The sequence below is a fragment of the Artibeus jamaicensis genome, unplaced genomic scaffold (assembly GCF_021234435.1).
Source record: "Artibeus jamaicensis isolate MK-2021 breed Jamaican fruit bat unplaced genomic scaffold, CSHL_Jam_final contig_2139, whole genome shotgun sequence".
Lineage (NCBI taxonomy): Eukaryota > Metazoa > Chordata > Mammalia > Chiroptera > Phyllostomidae > Artibeus > Artibeus jamaicensis.
Window position 1 is genome coordinate 345,100 of NW_026521435.1, and position 7,848 is coordinate 352,947.

A 7,848-nucleotide genomic window follows, 5' to 3' on the forward strand; every position below is an offset into this window, starting at 1 on the left:
TACAGAATGGCAAGTGTCCACTCTTTGTTTTTTCCTGCTCTTCAAGAGCCTGGAACCTCAAGACTCTTGTGAGAAGGGTCCTGGCTTTTCTTCAGGATGGTCATAACCAGAGGACAATTTTCTAGTCAGCGTAGTCAACAATGACCCAATATGTGAGGAGATGACACTGTATAGAGCCCACAGGTCCCTATTCTCAGAGCTCACAACCAGGAGTCCTGGGAACAGACCCATGGGGGTTGGGTGTATCCTCAGGAGCATAATCAGGTACTAAGGCAGGGACAAGGAACCCAGAAAATTAGCCCTGGCTACTTGGAATTCCTTTTATACAGTGATAGGATTTTTTACACAATGTTCCCACGTGTGTTGAATGTCACCTGATATCCTGAGCACATCCTGCACTTCAACACTTTTTTCTTTCCAGAGAAACATTTGTGCCTGGGATTGCACTAGTTTTATTTTTCTGAATCTCTCACACAACAATACCAGGAGGTGTCTGTCTGCAGATGGACATTCACATTCATCCAGACTGGAAAGAGGGTAGAAGGCATGAGATAGACCACTCCCATATTCACTTTGGTGGAAAAATTTTGCAAGGAATATATTGGAAATATTCACTCCTCAATACCAGGTCTTGTCACCCAGGGTTCCAGTGTGGCAAAGATAAACCCCCACAACTTCTGGATGCAAAGTTGAGTGGGGATAGAGTCAGTGAAAAAAAAGAAACAACTTTTAGAGTCCCGTACAGTTTTTCTTTTTTTTTTTTTGCAATGCAAGATATTTTTTTTATTTTTTATTGATTATGCTGTTACAGTTCTTTCCCCTTTCATTCCCCTCCACCTACTCCCCATCCCCAACATTACCCACCCTTTAGTTTATGACCATGTGTCTCAAGTCCTTTAGATTCTATATTTCCCATGCTATTCTTGCCCCCCATCTATTTTCTATCTACTGTCTATGCTACTTATTTTCTGTACCTTCTCCCCCCCTTCTCCTCCTCCCACTCCCCTGTTGCTAACCCTCCTTGAGATCTTCATTTCTATGTTTTCACTCCTGATCTAGCTGTCCTTTTAGTTTGCTTTTGTTTTAGGTGTGGTTGTTAATAACTGTGAGTTTGTTGTCCTTTCACTGTTCATGTTTCTTTCACTTCTTTTTCTTAGATAAGTCCCTTTCACATTTCATATAAGAAGGGCTTGGTGATGATGAACTCCTTGAATTTGATCTTATCTGAGAAGCACCTTATCTCTCCTTCCATTCTAGATGAAAAGTTTTCTGGATAGAGCAATCATGGTTGTAGGTCTTTGGATTTCATGACTTGGAATACCTCTTTCCAGCCCCTTCTTGCCTGTAAGGTCTCTTTTGAGAAATCCGCTGACAGTCTGATGGGAACTCCTTTGTAGGTGACTGTCCCCTTACCTCTTGCTGCATCTAGGATTCTCTCCTTCATTTTAATCTTGGCTAATGTAATTATGATGTGCCTTGGTGTGTTCCTTCTTGGGTCCAACTTCTTTGGGACTCTCTGAGCTTCCTGGATTTCCTGGAAGTCTATTTCCTTTGCCAGATTGGGGAAATTCTCCTTTATTATTTGTTGAAATAAGTTTTCCACTGGTGGCTGTGCCTTTCCCCCTTCTGGTACCCCTATAATTTGGATGTTGGAGCATTGAAAGATGTCCTGGAGGTTCCTAAGACTCTCCTCATTTCTTTGAATTCTTGCTTCTTGACTCTTTTCTGTTTGGCCATTATTTGCTTTCTTCTGGTCCACTCCATTGATTTGAGTCCCAGTTTCCTTTTCATCACTATTGGTGTCCTGTGCAATTCTGTTCATTTCAATTAGTTTCGCCTTCATATGTTTGTCTAATTTGTGGCTATAATCAACCAGTTCTGTGAGGATCCTGATGACCAGTGTTTTAAACTGTGTGTCTGAGAGTTTTGCTATTTCTTCATCACTTAGATCTATAGGTTCTGGGGCTTTGAGATCTTCTTGCGGCATTTTTGGTCTGTTCGCACCCTTTAAGTGTGAGAAGCTGAGAAGCGGCGCCCTGGACTCCCAAGTCGCTGGGTTGTGATGCTATATGTGGGGGCGTGGTCAGAGCGGGGAAATGGTAACCCCCTCCACTGTTTCTCACTGCTGGGTGACGATCAGTGCCTTGGGTGGTTCCCCTGGGCCGGGCCACTCAGAGTCGCTGGGTTATGACGCTGTATGTGGAGGTGGGGTCAGAGCAGGGAAATGGCGGCGCTCTCCCTGCTGCTAGCCACGGGGACCGCTGGGTCCCGGTCCAATTGCCCACTCCCTCGCCTGTCCACCCGTGCACAAATGCGCGACCACAGTCAACATGCAGCCCCGCTCCCCCGCTGTCTCCTCCACGGTCGCTGGCCTGGTCGCTTGCTCGGTCGCTCACTAGGTCCAACCCTGTGCCTGGATTCTGCGTGCCTGGATTCTGTGCCTGAGTCTGTCTGACCGAGTTTTCCTGTGCAACCCCGCTTCACCAGCTGCTGGTTTCACCCCTTACCGGTCAGGCTGAAGAATTTGTTGTTAATGGACTTCCAAAAAGTTCAATTTTCTGTGTTCTGGCTGTGTTTTCTGTTGCTAATATTTAGTTGTCTCTAAACTTGGTTGTGTGAGAAGGCAGGGCACATTCACCTATGCCTCCATCTTGGCGGAAGTCTCCGTACAGTTTTTCTTAAAGAAACCACACCCAGACTTATACTCAATTCCTCTGAACCACAGCACCAGGGTAGCAGCTTGAAAGGCACCAGTGGCATACAGGGAAGAAATGAAGTGTCTGACATCAAGGCAAGTGGTGGGGGGCAGCTTTCTCCCCAACAGAAAGTCGAATAGGTTATTTTTCTCTTCTCCCTACACATACCCATTGAACCAGCATGCAAATGCCACATCAGAGACTCCATCAACCACAATAACACTGTTTTTCCTGCCCTGGATTTTTCTAAGGCAACATAACATTCAATGTACAGGTTCACACAAGATATTAACAGTGTTTTTTCCATATAAAGGCAGGTGTTGGCTCATGCTTCACAACTTCCTAAAACCCTGATCATTTGTTAATTGCCCAGAGGTCTGGTACTAGCATCTGCCAGTGTAGGTTCACAGTTTGGCTTCTCCTGGAACACTCCAAGCCCACCACAATAGCACCCATCTGCAGGCTGTTTTATAGCTAATTTGGGGTGTCCCCAGGCAGAACACAGGTGTGTCTGAACTTGGACTGCACTACCCAGGAAACCCTAGAGACTGTGCACCCAGTGGAGAGCTTCTGACTATATAGGAGCACAAACGCCTATTCCCTGCTCAGATGATCCCCCACAGAGTGCAAAAGTGGTTGGTCACTGGTCACAGCTAGTCCTTGCAGAATACTAGCATATGAAAATACCTCTCATTGACCTGCCAACAACAATCAGGGCTCAATTCCAAGAGGAGGATGTACTCAGCGCACTCAACGTGTGCACCTCAAGTACCCAACTTTCATGATAGGGGAGGATATGTGCCTGGTCCCTACAGAACACCTACTACAGTAGGCCACACTACCAAAACAGAGAGTCAGAGCAGCTCTACCTAGTACATAGAAACAAACACAGAGAGGCTGCCAAAATTAGGACACAAAGAAATGAAAGTGCAAATCAAATCTCCATAAAAAATAGTAAACAAAATGGAGATGAGCAATCTGTCAGATGCAGAGTTAAAAAAACTGGTTATAAGGATGTTCAAGGAATGTAGTGAGGATCTCAACAGCATGGAAAGAAAGAACCAGCCAGAAATGGAAGATACAATAATGTAAATTAAAAAAATAATTTACAGGAAAACAATAGTAGAGAGCATGACCCAGAATTAAATAAATTATTTGGAATATAAGGAAACAAACAAAAAGCAGGTGACCAGAATGACCCAAAGAAAAAAGAATAGTGTAAGCAACCTATGGGGCAACCACATGCTTTCCAAAATTTTCATTATAGGAATGCCACAGAAGAAGAGAAAGAGCAAGAACCTGGACATCTATTTGAAAAAAAATAGAACTTCTCTAATGTGGTGAAGGAAATAGACATGAAAGTCCAGGAAGCACAGAGAGTTCCAAAAAAGATAGATGCGAAGGGGCCCACTCTAAGACACATAATAATTAAAATGCCAAAGGTTGATGACAAAGAGAGAATATTAAAAACAGCAAGAAGAGAAGCAGTAAGTAAGTTACCTTTAGGAAAATTCCCATAAAACAGTCACCTTCTCAAAGAAAACTTGACTGATAAGAGTGAATTAGAAAGCAATATTCAAAGTCATGAAAAACGGGGAACAAGACTGTTCTACTCAATTAAACTATCATTTAGCATCAAAGGACAAATGAATTGCTTCCCAATCATGTACATGCATGTTCATGGATTGGAAGAATTAACATAGTCAAAATGTCCAGACCAACAAAAGCAACTCATAGATTAAATGCAATCCCTATTGAAGTACCAATGACATTTCACAGATATAGAACAAAAATTTATATGAAACCATAAATGACCCCAGATAGCTGCAGTGATTTTCAGAAAGAACAAAGTAGGAGGGATCACAATATCTGATATCAAACTGTATCACAAGACCACTGTAATCACAATGGACTGGTACTTTCAAAAGAACAGACACATATATCAATGGAACAGAACAGAGAGCCCAGAAATAAACTCAAGTCTCAAAGGTCAATTAATATTTGACAAAGGGGGCAGAAGCATAAAATGGAGTAAAAAACCCTCTTGAACAAATGGTGTTGAGAGATCTAGACCATTATATGCAAAAATTAAAAAAGAGAAAGAAACTCTATCACCAACTTACACCATACACAAAAATAAATTCAAGGTGGATAAAAGACTTAAATATAAGTCATGACACCATAAAAATCCCAGAGGAAAACACTGGCAGGAAAATCTCAGACCTTCCATGTAGCAATATTTTCACTGATATGTTCCCCTATAGCAAGGGACATAAAGAAAACAATAAACAAATGGAACCTCATAAAATTGAAGAGCTTCTGTGGGGCTAAAGAAATCAACATTAGAATGAAAAGAGAACCCACCATAAGGAAAAACATATTTGCCAAAGATTCCTCGGACAGGGGTCTGCTCTTCAAAACATATAAAGAACTCACATGACTCCACTCAGAAAGACAAAAAAATAAAACAAAAATGTGCAAAAGATTGAAACAGACAGTTCTCTAAGAAGGACATACAGAGGGCTCAGAAACATATGAAAAGATGCTCAGCATCACTGCCTATCAGAGAAACGCAAAGTGAAACTACAATGAGACACCACTTCACGCTGGTGAGAATGGTTATCATAAACAAATCAACAAACAGTGCTGCAGAGGATGTAGAGAAAAGAGAACTCTAGTGCACTGGTGGTGGAAATGAAGACTGGTGCAGCCACTGTGAAAAACAGTATATAATTTCCTCAGAACGCTAAAAGTGGAACTGCCTTTTGACCCAGCAAGTACACTGCTGAGATTATATTTCAAGAACCCTGAAACACCAATCCAAAAGTGTAGCAGACCCTGTCCAGCAGAGGCCGCCTGTTGTGGCTTACAACGAGAATCAATGCACAGGCAACAACAATCCTGTGTGGAAAAAGGTAACAGGCATGAATACTCTCTCAAGGGGAGAGTGCCTATGGTGCCTCGGCCACTCCCTCAAGAGGGGAGCACCCCAACCCTTGCCTAGACAGGCTTTTATTGTTTTCCTTGGGTCTTACATCAAAGAAAGATTTATTATCTATCACATAGAACATTATTGTCTACATTCTAGGTACAATCAAGGAAATAAAAATACATGCAAAGGGGGATGTCAATGAGCTGATTAGCTCTGTCCTTGGGAGAGCTCACACAGGCTTTGGAAATTACCTTGAAGATAAACAATACACATTTGTTGCTTTAGACCAGGGTGAGGGAGTTTTATCAAGAGCAAGCCATAACAATCTGCAAGCATTTCTAGGCCTGATTCCCACGGGAAAACTCGGTTTCAAGGTCTGGCTCCTGCCCACCACTTCGCATCTGTAGGTTTTTTATACAGAGCTGAGTCACATTTGCCAGGCCAAGACAAACCGGTCTCCTACACAAAAGAACCAATTTACCCCAATGTTCATAGCTTCTCAATTTACAATAGACAAGTGCTGGTAAAAACCTAAGTGCCCATCAGTAAATGAGTGGATCAAAAAACTACAGGAATGGTAAAAATAACATTAAAAATGTGGAAAAAAGATACATTTAAAGAGAATCACTACATTTGGAAAAAAAAAAAAACTACAGTACATTTACACAATGGAATTCTATGCAGCAGAAAGAAAAAAGGAGCCCCTACACTTTGCAACAGCATAGACGGAACTGGAGAACATCGTGCTCAGATAAGCCAGGCATGAGGGACAAATGCCATATGATCTCACTTTTAAGTTGAACCTAATCAACAACAACAAAAAAGTAAGCAAGCAAAATATAAGGTGAGACATTGAAATTAAGAACACACTAACAGTAACTAGAGGGCAGGAGGGAATGGGGATAGGATGGGGAAAGGGTTTTCAAAACAACTATAAGGGGCACATTGAGAAAACCAAGGAGGGTGGAAGAAGGGGAGAGAGATGGAGATGGCTAGGGTGGGGGTGAGTGGTGGCAGGTAAATGCAGACGAATGTACTTCAACAACAATAAAATAAAAAAATAGAAGAAATGAAAAGAATTTAAGGTGACTGACATCCAATGTTCAGCCACAAAAAAGTGCTTCCCAAAACCCCATCCCCCAAAAAATTTAAAGAAGTTTGTTATCACCAAACCATTATTATATGAAATGTTAAGGAGCTTATTTAATAAAAATAAATTCCAGATGACAGGGTGTGTGGAAGATGGTTGAAGAAGTGTGGGGTTAACTACAAATAGACAGTTATAGAGTACCAACATGGGTGTAAAGTATGGTTCAGGAAATTGATTAGGCAAAGAACTTATGAATATGATCCATACACATGAGCAATGGTGCAGAGATAATTGAGAAAGTGGTGCTACTGCAAACAGAGGGCAAAGAGGGAATTGGGAAAACTGTAATAACAGAATGAATAAAATATAATTTACGATAAACTGTAGTCTCCATGGCAACCAAAGCCTCCAGAAGAGGCTCTGACCACTGAGACCGTGGGGGAGACTTCTCTCTCGAGGTCCCCCTGGTGCCACGGACACATGTGAATGAGTAAATATGGCCGAGACAAGATGAGATCTTCTTGGGATGGAGGAGTGGGCTGCGGCCAGTTTCTCAGGGGAAACAAAGGCCAGCAGTGGCCAGTTTCTCTGAAGAGAAAAAGGCCTCGAGAGCCTTCTTCTATAGCCTTTTATTCGGTTCTAATACACAGGAATACAGGGAGGCAAGAATCAAACAGCAGATAACATTTCAAAGAGGTCTGAGGGTTTCAGTCTGAGTGTCTGTCAGGAAGAGAGTTGCAGAAACTTTGGGAGACATACTCATTTTCTCTTGGACCTTTATCATATGAATGAAAGCACTCTTAACAGAGCAGATTTCACAGGTTTATCAGCAAGTCTTTGTAGTGCCAGATTTTTCCCCAGGGCACACTCTGGCCATGCAAGCAGCTGCACCTCTCCCCAACAGGTATTCAGGTTTAAGGGGATTAGAGACAGGGAGCACTTCTCCCAGAGGACATGGGGATTTGGGCTCTGACAAAGCCGGGGAGGCGAGAGTCCATTGCTCCTTGTTGCAGCCCCCCAAGTCCTTCCATGAAGGCCTCCCAAGTGATCCAGTCTGGCTTAGGTTGCCCCCTGCTGTGAGGGGTCTTACCCATCATTGACTTCCAACCAAGCTCTGGGGGCAGGGAGAG